The following is a 15,756-nucleotide window of genomic DNA, read 5'->3' on the forward strand; positions in this document are numbered from 1 at the left end:
CCTTTGTCTCTTCAGACGGAGTCTGTCCTGGGCTAAAGAGACAAGCAGCTGAGAAGAGTGCCAGCAAGCAAGTCCCCCAGACCCTGACCCGGCCTCCCCCAGGTCGTGGTGGAGCTGGGCCCTGGGCCGTGAAGGCAGGCTCCGGTCTGCCCAGTCCGTTTCCCTGTGATTCTCTTTCAGGGCGGAAGCAGCCACTGAGAAGTGCAAACAAGCAGGGGGAGGTGGCGGCAAGGCAGCAGCCACCCACGATGGGCTTCTGGAACAGCTGCTGCTTGGCTAGACCTAAAGTCTGGGGTTGGGCTTCGCGCGGTTGAGAACTGTCTGTCCCCAAAGATGCTGCTCTGGCCCTGACAAATAGACTCCTACTAGTCAAAGTCATGGTGGCTCGATTGCTAAACCCCAAAGCTGGCTTATCAACACACCTGAGCACTGCAGGAAGCTCCGCAAGCAGGGTCCCTAAGAAGGACTGCAAGATCCAAGCGGGCAGCCCCCAGTCCTCCCTCTTCCCTGGCAGCCTGCATCCTGGACAAGCTCTTCGTTTCCTGTTGCTACGCCTCACAAGGGCCAGAATCATCAGCAACGGCATTTCCTCAGACAGGCAGCAGTGGGGGATGGGGGCAGGGCCCTGCCCAGGCCATTTGACATACGTCTTATAGAATCTCCTTCCTAAGATTAAAAGAGGACAGTAGTCTTGTCTCTTGATGAGTGTCTTGGGCAAAAACCTCCTTTTAGGGGCGCCTGGGTGGCTCAGTCAGTCAAGCCTCCGACACTTGGTCTTGACTCAGGTCATGATCTTGCAGTTCGTGGGTCTGAGCCCCGTGTAGGGCTCCGTGCTGACCGTGTGAAGCCTGCTTGGGATTCTCTCTTTCTCCCTTTCTCTCTGCCCCTCCCCACCCCACCCCTACCCATGCTCATGCTCTCTGTCAAAAATAAACGAATAAAACTTAAAAAAAAAACAAACAAAAAAAAACCCACGTCTAGTTAGGGGGTAAAAAGACAATCCCAGTCTGGTCAGCATTTAATTTTCCAGCCATCTCTTCAAGAAGCTTTGAGTTCCGCTGGAGGGAGACGGACCAAGGTTCAGGTCCCACGTCTGCCATTTAGTGGCCGTGTGGTATCTCACCTGTCTGAGCTCTGGCTTCCTCCTCCGTAAGCCGAGAGTGATAATAGTACCATCTCACAGGGTTGATGAAAGATTGGGATGTGAGTATAACATTCTTGGTTCACGGACAGGCACATAAATCATCGATAAAAGCAAAGTACTTTCTCCAAAGAGCTGAATTAATTCATCTCATGTTAATTATTATTAGCTTTATCAGGTGACGGTTTCTAACCTTGTTCCCAAATTCGGAGAGACCGTACCCTGACTGCAACCAGGTGCTTCTTTTGAGGGTGGCACCTGCCTCCAACTGAGTGGGGAACAGACATGATGAGGGCAGTTTCCAGCCTGGTGGGGATTTCTGCGTTCCGCCCCAGCCTCCTTCCCTTTGCCTCGGGGGCTCCCTGGGGAGCAGGAGAAGGTGGAAAGGGATCTGAGAGCCACGGGTGAGGCAGACAACTCCCAGGGTGGGGGTGCGGTGAGCCGGAGAAGGGAGGAAGGAGGATTACCCAGGAGGGAGTGGAAGGAGATGAGCAGGAGGGGGGGGGGGCGCGGATAGCGGGCCCCACTCCTCCACCTGCTGCTCTGTGAACAAAGCCAAGAATGATGCAATCCTGGCCTGGTTGCAGCTGAGGCTGCGAGGCCCTGAGAGGAAAAGTGGGTGTTGAGGGTGGGGAGGGCAGTGGGCAGCAGGGCGGATGCAGGGGGCCTGTGGACGCCCGACCCCGGATTCCCAGCCCCACGTGTAGCTCCTGGCCTCCTCCTGAAGCCCCTCACCCAAGCTCAGACCCCTCACCAAACAGTCACAGCTGCCTTTGAAGCGGGAGCCAGACATGATGCAAGTAGGACATCATTCCAGGCAGCCTCCTCCGAGGGGCTGGCACCTCTCATGGGGGAGGGAGATGACGAGACCCAGAGGCAGAGCTGGCTCAGAGGCCCCCTCCCCCGTTGGGCCCTCCGCGGGGTGGTCGGGGGTGCGCAGGCTGCGGCTCTCTGATCCCTTCCCCTCATCCTGGAGACAAAGGCGAAATCCTCTGGAGACAGTGGGGTAGCCAAGCTCAAGAGAATCCTGACCCAGGCTCTGCACACAGTAGCACACATAGAATTCAATAAAACCCAACGCAGACCCCGGGCCGGTCTGGGCCCCCAGTGCCAGAAGGCCTGGCACACACACCCCCACCCCCCCCCAGGGCAGAATACCATTAGCAGTCATCAAGCCAGCAGGGCAGACTGGGGCCCGGGGCTGGTCTCCACCAGCTCCCCCCTCTGCCTAGGAGCCTAGAGAACAAAGGCTTCCCCCCTCTCCCTCCACTAGGAGAAAGGAGTCTTGTCCCACACACCAGGACCATGTGGAGGATGTGTCACAGGCCAGGGTCTCCGAGGGGACAGGGCGTTAAATGGGGGCAGCAGAAGAGAACCGGAGACGCTGAGTTCAGGAATATTCAATCCAGCCTCGCCCCACTGCGCCCGGCCAGGCAGGAGGGGATGGCATAGCCCAGAGGAGCCACTAGGTGGCAGAAAAAGCCCAACAACTCACCGGTTACACCTGTTCCCGCCACCCTCTCCCCCCTCCCCCTGCCAGCCTGACCCTCCAGCAACCTTCCCTCCCTCCTCCCTTCTTCCTCCAACCCACTCCTCACTGCAGCCTCCGGCGACAGCCCTGAAGTCTTATCACGTTTCCTTCTGCTTTACAGAAGGCAGAAAGCCCTCAGCCCTTCTCTTCAAAATGCCGCTAATAATGCATGCAACATCTCATTTACTCGCTCCTGAGGTAAGTAAAAACCCTCTGCCTCTTTTCGAGAGGAAACAGACTAAGAAAGCATAAATAGACTTCCAAGATCACATGACTAGCAAGTGGTGGAGCCCACATTCGAACCAGGTGGACAAATGCCGAGCAGGGTCCTCCCTAACAGTGTTCACAAGCGGGTGTAGGCATGGACCTATCAGATGCATCGTGTCCACCATTCTAACCCCCCCCACCCCCCCCATACCTGACCCCTTGAGATTCTAAGCGGACCAGCGTTGGGGGCGGTGGTGTCTCAGTCTCAGGGTGAGTGTGAAGTTTAAAAAGTTTGCCTGAGTGATTCAGGCTCACAAACCCTTGCTCTGGCCGAGAAGCACCGCACCCCAGCTTCATACTTCTGCTTCACACTCCACAACGCCCTTCTGGGTTCTCTCCTTACCCACCTTGCTTCCGGTGTGAATTTCCGTTCTGGTATGGTTGCCCCCCCATCTCCCCCCCACCCCCCCCCCCACCCCAGTTCAGGACCAAAGGTGATTCCAGCCCAGAGGACCTTCCCCTACTGCCACCTTCACTTCGGCCTGGCTGTCTTTGACCCACTCCCTTGTTTGCAGCGCACGTTCTTGTGGGCATCTCTGGGTGCGCTGGTACAGCCCTGGGCTGTGGGGGTGGGGGACAGAGCAGAAGATGAACACGACGCAGCACCCACTGTCCAGATGCAATAAGAGTTCACGTTGAAAGCTGGGCCTGTGCTCACTTCTGCATATGACGTCCATTCAGAGAAATAGCCCTACATCCAGAAGAAAAGGGTATCTACTCCTATTGTTGTTTCCTTCACTGACACCAGGGCATGTGTGTGTGTGTGTGGGGGGGTGGCAACTGCAGGGAAGGGGTGCCAGGAGATGACACCCAAGGTGCAGTGAAACTTCTGGAAATCTTGGGGCGCCTGGGTGGTTCAGTCGGTTAAACGTCCGACTTCGCCTCAGGTCATGATCTCATTGTTTGTGAGTTCGAGCCCTGCATTGGGCTCCATGCTGACAGCTCAGAGCCTGGAGCCTGCTTTGAATTCTGTGTCTCCTCCTCTCTCTGCCCCTCCCTGCCCTTGCACTCTCTCTCGGTCTCTCAAAAATAAATAAACAAGAAAGAAAGAAAGAAAGAAAGAAAAAGAAGGAAGGAAGGAAAGAAAGAAAGAAAGAAAGAAAGAAAGAAAGAAAGAAAGAAAGAAATTTCTAGAAATCTCCTTTAGCTCTACCAATGTCCCACACGGAATGGCTGCTACCAGACTGTCCCTCACATTTCAGACTTTCCAAACTACAGCCCCCCTGCCCTGAGGGTGCTCCCCACCAGCTCCCCACTCTGCCTGGGAACTGAGAGAACAAAGGCTCCCTCCCCATCTCCTTCCACTTGGAGAAAGGAGTCTTGTCCCACACACCAGGACTCAGCTGTGACCTGCTCACACTGATTTTTCCCTCCCAGTATAAACCTAGCTGGCGTCTTCTATTCCCCACCTGTCTTATCACCCCTGGATCTGCAGAATAAAGGCCTAGACACAAAACCAAGTTCTCAGAAGTGGGCAGGGAAAGCCAGGCTGTGACACCACATGGGATGAGACCAGAAGCCCAGGACATGAAGAAGGGTGCCTGAGCTGAGCTCTTTATTATTTTTTTATGTTTATTTTTATTTCTGAGAGAGAGAGACAGAGTGTGAATGGGGGTGGGGCAGAGAGGGAGGGAGACACAGAATCTGAAACAGGCTCCAGGCTCTGAGCCATTAGCACAGAGCCCCATGCAGGGCTCAAACTCATGAAGCACGAGACCATGACCTGAGTGGAAGTCAGATGCTCAACCGATGAGCCACCCAGGCGCCCCTAATTTTTACTTTGAGAGAAAGAGAGAGAGCTGGGAGATGCAGAGAGGTAGGGAGAGAGAAAATCCCAATGCAGAGCCCAACTCAGGGCTCGATACCGATACCATGAACCACGATATCATGACCTGAGCTGAAACCAAGAGTCAGATAAGCTTGACCGACCGAGCCCCCCCCGGCACCCCTCAATGCAGGCTTTCTGTTGGCAGAGAATTCTCTCTGTTGGCAGAGAATTCAGTGTGTGTGTGTGGGGGGGGGGTTCAGTGCAATTTCTGGTCACTGGACAGAGCCTGCTGACCCTACATGGGGAACATCTTCCACCAAAGGGCAGCAACAGCTCTGGTGCTTTGCCAGCACTGACACCAGGAGGAAGGGGTCCACACCCCACCTTTGGACTATCCTGGGTTACAGTCATGTCACATAGTTCCCACTCTTACTTCAACCGCCAAAACTCCAATCTCTTGAGAAAATCCCGAAGAAGCCCGACAGTCAACAAAGAATCCCTATTTCATTACCAACAAGGTTTCCCGTGTGAACAGTGAAAATCCAGGTTCAAGGCTGGCTGACTGGGCAGGGGGCTGATCTCACCTTTTTCCTCAACCACCACCACCTTGGCACATCTACCCAACTGTGCCAGCCCCGGGAGCAGGGAGAAAGCTGAGCGGGACACAGGCTCCATCCCTCTCAGACCAGAGGTCACAGAGGAGCAAGCAGGCAGACACATGAACGAGTAACAGAGGACGGAGGACTTGGCCACAAGCGGCTGGCGAAAATCCCAGAGGCGACCCTGGAGCAAAACCTTGAAGGGTGAGTTTTCAAATGAAGAGGGTGATTAAATGGGGATCAGCGCGTAGGATTAGCTTGATCAAAATTCATTCTGAAAATCTCTCGAGAAGGGGCTCCACTAAAGGCCAGCGGTAACTCAGCTAAGGCCTCTTCAGAGCTGGAGTCAACACCTGTGCCTTTGGCTGGGCGCCAGATGAAAAGGGTTGGCCTCCAGAATCCACGTGGCACAAGAATCATCACGCACGAGATGCTCACGAGAGGCTGGAGAGAACCAAGACAGAAAATTCACTCTTCGCACCTCCTCCTCAGGGGACACACAACAAACAGAACGAGGAGGGGAATCCCCACACGGTCACCGCTTGCCGCGTGCTTGTACTTGAATTCTAGTCAGGCAGGTGCACAACGAGGCACCACTCACAGGTGAGATGGAACAGCCTTCGTGCCAGAGAGTGGTGGCCGGAGAGGACGGCCAGGGAACACAGCGGGTGATGCAGGTGGGGTCAAGTTTTGGGGGTAAAGAGGATGGCAGGGGGTCATTTTTTATTTGGGGCTTACTATTACCAAAAGAATGCCTTTCCTGGGCTGTATCGCCCAAGTCGGAGGCTCTGTCTTTCCTAATAAGTCATTACTAATATCAACAATGCTGGTCGGAAATGAGGAAAACCTACGTCTCTCCTTTGAAGAAACGCACACTAACACTCTTGACTGATGGTGTTAGCAAAGATTCCTTATGATGGACAACTGTGTCCCAACGGCAGCCATTAGAGCATTTCAATTGCTGGTTCTGAGTTAAGCCTTTTCCCTCGTAGTGTTGTTCAATTCCGTCGCTTGGAGCACCTTTCCTTCCAAAAGGGCAGAAAACTTTAATGGGGAATTCATGCTATCATAGAACGGCTGTCAGAACGGATACGCCGTTTCCTCCCCACACGACCCGTGACTGGCACGAGTGGGGATTCCCAGACTCCCCCGTGAGGCACTTCTAACCAGTCCTATGAAAACACAACTCCTCCAGACTGGGCTTCATCTCACATGCTTCCTGCTCTGAAGATGCAGAGAAATTGCAGAAAATTCCCCTCGATGTGCCAAGGTGGCACAGTGGCCCTCTGAGTGGGGGACTTGGGAGAGGGATTAGGAGGGAAAGTGAAGAGGAGAGTTTCGAGTGGCTCCAAGTACGCCTGGTTGTCCATCAGAGAAACATTCTGTTCCTTTTGTCTCCAAAGGGCGCAGCTCCAGAAGAGACTGGGCTGGAGAGGCGTGAGGGATGCAGGTTAAACTCTCGAGAAACCTTGACTGCCAGCCTGGGGGGGAAGACAGCGGGGAAGACCACTAGGGGAAACATGCATCCTCCCTAGCGACAGTCCCGCACCACTGCTCACCAACCGGAAGGCCATGGGCGCTTGGCCCCAGAAAACGCCCTGGAATTCTCCTGCACTTGCCGGGGAAGGCGAAAGCAGCGTTGAGCAATGGCCACTGGTCTGGGGGAACTTTCCAACGTCTCTAATTCTGACCAGACCAGTTCCGGATGTGTGCGGCTTGGCTGACATCGCAGAGAAGCCCCGATGATCACCAGGGGTGGGTCGCGTGAGCCTGCGGGGCTGGTGGCGGTGAGGAGCCGTAGGAGAGGGCAGAAAGATTGACAAACACGAACCCAAATAACACGAAGTAATTTCTAAACATTTTTATTTCAAATCTCTTTTCACCCCTCCCCCGAAAGACATGGGTCAGTACAGCAATCATAAAAAGGAGATACAAACACAAGAGTCAAATGTCCCCCGCACTGACACTTACAAAAACTGGGAGTTGTACGTGGGGTTTCCAAACAGGACCTGCAGCAGAGCTACTAACATCCCTTTATGAGAGTCAAACATGCCTATTAATACAGTATATACAGACACCCCATTCTGGAACTGATCTACAGGGACATCCCAACACCCACCCATCTATCCCCAGAAAAATACCAAAACACACCCAAAGTGCATTTGTTTATATCAAAACATCTTTCCCTTTCCCCACCCCACCCGCCCCACAGACCCTCCCGCCCCGTTTAAGATTGGCCTGCAAGTCTATTTTAACCATTTAGTAATTTTTTATCGTTTATGAAAATAAATTATACAGCAACTATTTTAATAAATTAAGCACAAAAAGGGGAGGGGGGGAGAGAGGAGGAAAACTAAAGGGGAAGACAAAAGCCAGGCCACACTTTGGCTTGGAGGAGGGCAGGGTGGCAAACGGGACAGAGGCGGTTGCAGGGGGTGCGGCTCCCCTTCTGGGAAAGAACTGGCAACCACCCTGAGCCCAGAATGACACCCCTCTTCATTGAGTTTCTTAAAAACAACCAAAAAATGTACAGCAGTGGCTGTGCCACGGGCAGCACCAGCGTGGGCGCTCCGACGACCGGCCTGCCCACAGAGCGGTGCCTGGATTATGTTGTCCCTTGAAAAAGGTTCTGGGCCAAACGGTGAGGGGCAGGTCCCCGTTGAAGGGAGCACCAGGGATGGAGTAGCCAGACCAGCCTTCCTGCCCCACCCGAGCTGGGCGGGCGGTGTGTGATTATCCTGGGTTCCGAACAAGAGTGTCTTAAGTTTTCTTCACACTCTCTCTCCAGGAGCCAAGGCTGCAGTCCAGCTGCAACCAGACATTCGCGTCTTCCATGGCTGGCTGCTTTTTACCTGCCCCTTCATGCCTCTTGGCACTTGGGAGGGAGCGGGGAGGGAGCAGCTCCAGGTACCCTCTAACCGAGATGAAATGAGCATGAAGGCAAGTCACAGACTCAGCATGCAAGACTGGCTTCCCAGAGGTAGATGGGGGTGGGAAGGGAGGAGAGAAGGGGTACAGAGGACAGGACGGACGGGAAGCAGGGAGCAACTGGGCCGGCACCTCCCAGGAAGGTCAAGAAGCGATGGAAAGGACAAAGACAGTATGGAATCTGTATGTAAAGAAAGGTCTTTCCCTGGCAGATTAGACAATCGGTATTTTAAATACACTTTACTCTGTTCTTCGAACTGAAGCACCTGAGTCCCCAGTGCCTCCGTCTCTACGGCCCAAACCCCACCTCACTCCTCCCAATGCTTTGCTCTCCGTCTTCTCAAGGCCTCCTGTCCTTTTGTGCTGAGCACGAGGGCTCCGATGGCAAAACGGGATAGGTCACGGGGACTGGCAGACTCGACTTTGCCTTCTTGAGTTTCTTTGAGGCCCACTAATCCTACAGCTATCACAGGGGGAGGGAGCCACACTTTGCTTTCTTTCTTTTTTTTTTTCTTTTTCTTTTTTAATAAAAAAGATTTTACTCCCCAGGAGCAAATAAATCATTTTGAACTACTGATAAACACTGCTGCAGTGAAAAGAAAGATGGCTACATGTATGCAATAGCACAAATTCAGTGTAAGAACAGCTGTGTTGACAATTAGAGATAAAAATCATTTATCCATTCCCCCCTTTCCCACAAACCAAACCAAGAGGATTCCCATAGGGAAAATGTCTAACTCAGAAGCTCCTCCCTTAGGGACAGGGGGCATGTCATTCTCTTAAAAGTGGAAAACAAATGGCAGGTCTCCCCACGATGGAGATGCTCTCAACACCCCAACTGGTGGCAAGACCTCCGCAAATGAAGACACGCACACACACACACACACCCACACACACGCAGACGCACGCTGACTTTCAGACCTCCTTCCTGCAGCCATGGAGCTTTATCCCAACACCTAGTCCTCCAACGTCAGGGCCTGAGGCCAAGGAGGAGGCAGCAGTGCAGAAGGATGTAACTGGAGGGAAAAGTCCCATCCCCATTTCCTGCTGGGACCCGAGGGCTTCGAGCAGCCTGGCTCCCCTGAGGGCCTCGGCTGAGGGCACCCCAAGGCATCCAGCTCTCCTCCAGGCTCTCACGTTCAGATCTGCCAACACCAAGCACCATCCCTGCTCCCCCGATCTTCGTGGATGGGCACCGTGAGTGTGTTTGCAGCCGTCCCCACACCACTCCCATCCTTGGCAAGGGCCACCATGAGCCCCAGCGAAAGGAAGGACAAGGGGAGAGGAAACCTGGTGGCGAGCTCCCGCCCAGCCTCTCCTCTCAGGGGCCTGCACGCTGCCGTCCATGGCTCACGTTCAGTAGATCTAAGCGCCAGCTGGCCAACGGGCGAAGGCCGCCGTCAACGGTCCCAAACTCCCCGTCGCCCCCCACTTGCCTAGTCCTCACAGCAAAGCCCCACCCTCCTCACTCTGTGTTCCTGCCACAGCCCGCGAATTTCAAGTAACAGCAAATCGTAGCAGTAGTTGTCACTAGCTTACGGTGGTTCACACCTGTCCTGAGGAAGGTTGCAGTAGGCTGACCGCTAACAAGTAAGGCTCACACGAGCAAGGACCCATCCACAACTTAGAAATCAATGGTGGGTCCCTAGAGGTGAGAACCTTTTCCAGTTTGTGACTTTCAGACACAACAATCAAAGAGGAATGAGTTCCGTCTGTGGACCGCCTCTCAACGAGCACGACACAGAACTGGCAAAGGAGGGGTGGGCCCAGCCCGGAGAGCTGAGCGGAAGTGCTGGCGACAGGCCAGCCGCTCCTGCTCTCTCTCTGCTCTCTCACCAGGCCGGTCCCTCAGCCGGCTGCCCCACTCCCGCCTCTTCCTCCCCCTCATCTCCGGAGAGAGTCTGTCTCCCCTCTGTGCAACTCTGTCTCGCAGCCCACCCTGAGGAAGGACGAGGCTATAGCCTGGGCCGTGACTAGCGCACCAACAGATCGTGGACACAGGTCTATGTTACCCTTTCCCAGGAGGAGAAAGAAGGACGGTGGTGAGGTTGGGTCATGCCTCTTCAGCTGAGGTTTGCTTCTAGACCTGACTGTCTGAATCCTCCAGCGGAAACCCCTGGTCCCGCAAAGGGTAGCACCCAGACTGTGCTGAGGGCAGTGAGGCCCCTGGTCGTGGGCAGGAGCCAGCTGACTTCCGGCTTTGGGTTCCACTTCACCATCACAAGCCCTCGGTACTCAGATCTGCCTGATGCTAGGAAGTTTCCATCTAAACTGAGAAAGGAGGGACTGACGCTGCTGCTCTGGATTGGGGCTGCACACACTACTCAGCACACAGCCTGCAGATTTCCGCTTCCAGCCTTCCATTCACGTGTTTCCTGTCTCACTGTCCTACCCTCGCCCAGGATCCAACGCCTCACCACCAAAGAGCTCTCCTAGACCACCTCGCCTACCCCGATCTTAACCATCTGAATTTCTTTAAAGACAGCCCTTGACTCTTCTGCCATGCTCTCCAATTGCTTCATGGATGGCAGTCACCTAAAAGATCCATTAGGCCAGACATCATGTCTTTCCCCTCTTGTGTTTTCCACAGTATCTAGCCCAGAGCCAGGCAAACACACTAAGAAAAAGAATTTTAAGTGATGGGTGGGTGAAATGGTATGTGTATGTGTGTGTGTGTGTGTGTGTGTGTATGTGTATGTATGTATATATATATATATAAAGAATCCCAAAGAACTGCACATCAGCCACTCAAGGATCCCACTTGATTCCAGATATATGGTCTACTGTTGGGTGGCACTTTCTGCAAGATGGCAAGTTAATCTGTACCCCCAAGAGGCAAGACTCACAGACTAAGCCAATTTCTGGGATCACTATCTTAATTGGCGGGCAGTACCACCCAGAATTCAAGGAGAGAAGAGGTACCTCACAACAACACAAAGGTGGGCTGTGTTTACACTACAAGCTCATTCTGTGGGCCCCCTCTTTCCTTATGCTTACACACAGGTAACACTGCAAGTGTCCTCCCAATTCCACTACAAGGAGGAAGACTGGCCATTCCATGCAGGACATAAGGCAGAAGGCCAACACTTCTAGATGAGACAGTCCTATAAATTACCGAGACACTGGGGCCTCACCCCCAAACCATCAGGAAACCACAAACCTGACCATATTATTTTATCTCATGAGATGAGGCAGATATAAGCACAGGGGAACCAAAAAAGGCAGTCTAATGGAATATTACTACAAAAGAACAATAAAGACCCAAACAGCTTGATTTTCACATCTTAATAGCAAACCTCTCCCCAGAGTAACTCTATAGAAAAGCAAACTCATATCGTATGATTTGACAATGGCCCACTTCAGAAAAAAAATCAAAGACCACTGAAAAGCGCTGGAGTCTTTCTCCCTCCTCCTCCACTTCTACCTGGAAGGTGGGCAACTCCCAAATCAGCATCTGACACACTGCCCCACGAAGGGGGGCCAACAGGATCTGACTCACGAAAATGCCTGGGTTGCTAGAAAAGACACAGGAAAATAAAAAAGCTCTTGCTACCTCCCGTCACGGAAGTGGGACAACAGCGATAAACCTAAAAACAGGAGATGTAATGCTCTCCTCCTCTCTGATCCAACGACGTTCCATTAAGGCTGAGACACTGGAGAGCTTCTTCTCGGAAGAGCACAAGTACAACAGCTTCGTTTCTCACCGTCCTCCATGTTCCCTCTCACTAGCTGACAGACATATGGAGGGAAGTACCACTGACTCCTAAGTCACGGGTACAGCCTGCCATTAAGAATCTGGAAGCATGCTCCATTAACTTCAGCAGCTCATGATGAGGGCTCTCAACTGCTCAGGTGATGAGAAAATCCATTGCCTTGACAGCTGGCAGAGGCAATAGGAACGATGTTGCCATGATCGGAGTGAAATGTACAGTCATCTCGAGGGGAGGGGTGGAGGGTGGCGGGTGGAGGAAGAATGGGACTGGCTTGAGGTCACAGAACTTAGGAATTCCGTAAGACAAAACTGGCACAGCTTCTATGAGAGGTGATGCTGAAATCACATTTAAAACCTTAGAAGGAAAGGATGTGAGGAGCCACTACTTTCCCCAGCAGGGGCGGGCCCTTTGCCGGTTTTTGTTCAGCAGTCTTCTGTTCGAGACCACCCACCCTCCTTTCTTTCCTGCTGCTACTGAGGCTACCCATGCTTAAAGAGAGGCAGATTCACATCTCTCAGAAACTCCCCACTTGATTTACACTTCTGACTCCTCCTCTCTCCTTCTTCAAGGTCAATGGTGAACACGCGCACTCTGCCTTTGGCACCAGCTGAATGACCGTCACTGGCAATCCCTCCTCCTCTCCCCTCCCCTGGACCTGTCTCGCCCTTGGTGCCACTTCCAGCCCAATGGGCACAAACCCCAGCTGCCTTTAAAGGAAGTTTTCCATACGGAGAAATGCAAATACCCAAAACAAAATTTCTAAAAAAGGAACAGTGTTGAGACTTCTTCCAGTTTTCCAAGGAGCTCGTCCAGTTCCAGGATAGCACAGGGGCTGGACACGAAGAGGCGGAGCCCCCGCTCAAAGAGTGTGGTTGTGTGCTTCTTCCAAGCCCCAGAGCGGCGAGGGGAGCCAAAGTCCTTGCACAGAGGGTCTCCGCCCTTCCCGTTCCTTCATTCTTCCTCACTCCCCTCCACGGTAGCTTCATTTGGTTCTTCAAAACTGGAGCTTGGCAACCAAATGCCTAGATGAAAAAAGGAAAAAATCAGAGCGGCCCACTGGAGTGGAACCAAGATGGAGAGCAGCCCAGCCTCGGCTGGGGAAAAGTACAGCTCAAACAGAGAACGGAGACCTGAAAAGCCAACGGCTCCCACCAACACGGCTGCCGGCTCAGGATGTGGCAACGGCCTTTGCTGCAGGGACCTGAGCGGCCTAGGACTTGGACGCTAAAAAAATGTCCTAAAATAACTAATAAACATATTCCATCACATTGCCTAACCTCTCTCTCTCCTTTTCCCTCACCTTTTAATTTTCCACCCACTTCCTCCCCCCCCCCCCCCCCCCCCAACTCCTTTCCTGAGGCTTGTCTGCTGCAGGGACTAGAAAGTAAAAGAAAGAAAAAACTGAAGCCCTGGAGTAACCCCTGGTGAGCCGGCTAGAAAATGCTATAGGTCGTTGCAGCTTCTGGCTACCGAAGAGGAGTGATATATGATCACAAATGCCAACGCAGCTTCTACCTCCTGACTTAATGAGGGCACTGTCCCAAGTGTTCTTCTGTCTGCTGACTCCAAGCACCCTGACATGAACTCCCCAGGTGACAGTACGCACAGACCAAGTGGCCCATTCAGAACTCCCAAATTAAAAGCAGGCTGACCAACAAGAAGTCATAAGGGCCGAATTTCACAAAATAGGGCCGTCCCCCTTCAGGAGTGGTACTTCCCTTTTCTCAAGGGGCCCCGAGGTCTGAATCTGGAGGGAGTAAGGCATGATGCTTACTCTCTGCCACAGGCAACAGTCCCGGTGTCACACAGAGCGAAGAGACCCTGGGAGCTCAGTTCAAGCCTTTGCCAATACACGACCGTCCCCCATACTCACGACAAATGGCTACCCCTGGCCTGTACCTTATCAGATCAAGCCCCTTCCCATCTCAGGGCCTTTATGCTTATTGGACCGCTTGCCCAGAATGCTCTGCTCCCAGATCCTCTTCTGACTCCTTGATATTCAGATCTCAGCTGAAAGGATACCTCCTCACAGGGGCCTTCCCTGATCATCCAAACCTAAGTACCACTCTCCCACCCCTAATCACTAAACTTCACCAAGTTTTATTCCTCGTAACAGTACAGTCAACTGAAATCAGCCTATTCACTTATTTACATGTTTGCTGTCTGTCTGTCTCTCCCTATGAGAATTGCAGCTCAGCGAGGTCAGGGCCAGGGACTATCCCGCACAGCACTTTTCCCAACCTACTTTGGGTACTCAACAAGTAGACAGATATCTGCTAAGTGCATAAACAAATGGGGGAACTCACTAACGCCTCTGGAAAACCATTCCACTTTTGGACCTCTCTGTTAAAATGGTTCTTCTAGGGGCACCTGGGTGGCTCAGTCAGTTAACCATCCGACTTTGGCTCAGGTCATGGTCTCACGGTTTGTGAGTTCGAGCCCCACATCGGGCTCTGAGCTGACAGCTCAGAGCCTGGAGCCTGCTTCAGATTCTGTGTCTCCCGGTTCTCCGCCTCTCCCCTGCTTGCACTCTGTCTCTTCTGTCTTTTCTCAAAAATAAACATAAAAAAACCCCAGTTCTTCTAAAGTTAGACTAGAGTCTAGCTCCTTATAACTTCCATTCACTGTGGTCCCTGGAGCCACACAGACTAAGTTGAACCACTCTTCCTTTGTATTTCTTTCAGCCATCAAGCCCCTCTCACCTCAGAACTTCTCTGCTCCGTGTTAATCATGTATTCCCCATATGATGAAGTTTGGAGCCCTCGGCCACCCCAAGCCCACCCCTGAACGTGCTGTGAGGGTTCCTCCCGAGGCACGGCGCCTACAGAAGCGGTGCCCTGACTAAAGGGTCCTAATTACTCCACCAGGGTGCCACCGTGCAGGTGCCGCCGTTCCCTCCTGCCTTCCCTTCCTAATCTCAACTGCAAAGCCACCAAGCAGAGAAATCCTCCCAGACATCGGAGCATTTCGATGTTGTAGGAATCGCTTCCGAGGGCGTACAACTTGCCTACAACTGAAGATACGACAAGAGACTGCACACCCAGACCAGGATGCTTTAAGTTAAAGCTACGCAGCCTCCCAGGGTCACCATTTCTTGATCACTCTCCTTTCATTCCTTCTCCTCTTGTTAATCTTTACTAGGCCAGCTCACATGCTTTCCACCAAGAGCACAGGCTCGGGGATGTCCACAGCTAAGAGGAGACACACAGCTGGGATCACCTTGGTCATGGCCCAGGAAAACCCGTGGGACATAAACGCCAGTCGTCACACTCTCCGGTTATAAAGACAGCAGAGAGCACGGGGAGATGATGGCTCCCTGGGTTCTAAGGCTGTCACTCTGCCGGTTTTTCCCCTCGTTTGCTCGGTGTGGGAGGGGGCACTGGGAACAGAGAAGGTTAGAGGGTAGCAGACGTAGTGGGTGCTTCAAGAGGACACTCTACGCAAAGGGGAAAGACGGGGGATCACTGCACCCTGCAGATCACCAGAACGTGAGATCCTGCAGGTAATCCACACCACCAAAATCACAACTCTCTGGCAATTTTGTTCCCTACTCATCCTTACCTTTCAATGCTCACGTGACTGCAATTTAAGAGACTAATTACCATTCATCTGCACAAACCAGTATTCCAAGGTATTTTATGGGGAGAATAAATGACTAGAAGTCAGTTAATGTAGTGACAGGAGAACAGCCACTTAGATAAATGAATTCCTTAGCTAATTCACTTACTCTTTTCAATAATTTACTTTTCAGTGGTCCGGATGGAAATCTAAGTAGAAGACTGAGCTTTTTTGCTCTCGCCCTCACATGC

At 52.7% G+C, this 15,756-nt stretch overlaps 1 protein-coding gene across 2 annotated transcripts in view; it reads right to left on the bottom strand.

Annotated features, from left to right (window-relative positions):
• Positions 1 to 11,391: 11,391 nt before the first annotated feature.
• SOCS7 (suppressor of cytokine signaling 7) overlaps positions 11,392 to 15,756 on the bottom strand; it is a 28,693-nt gene continuing 24,328 nt past the window's right edge. For both annotated transcript variants that reach the window (XM_019415945.2, XM_019415944.2), the window contains one exon: positions 11,392 to 12,969. The gene's annotated coding sequence lies outside the window, so the exon portion shown is untranslated. The remainder of the gene's footprint in view (positions 12,970 to 15,756) is intronic.

Source organism: Panthera pardus, unplaced genomic scaffold (genome assembly GCF_024362965.1).
Source record: "Panthera pardus isolate Hobbes unplaced genomic scaffold, ASM2436296v1 HiC_scaffold_3, whole genome shotgun sequence".
Classification (NCBI taxonomy): Eukaryota; Metazoa; Chordata; class Mammalia; order Carnivora; family Felidae; genus Panthera; species Panthera pardus.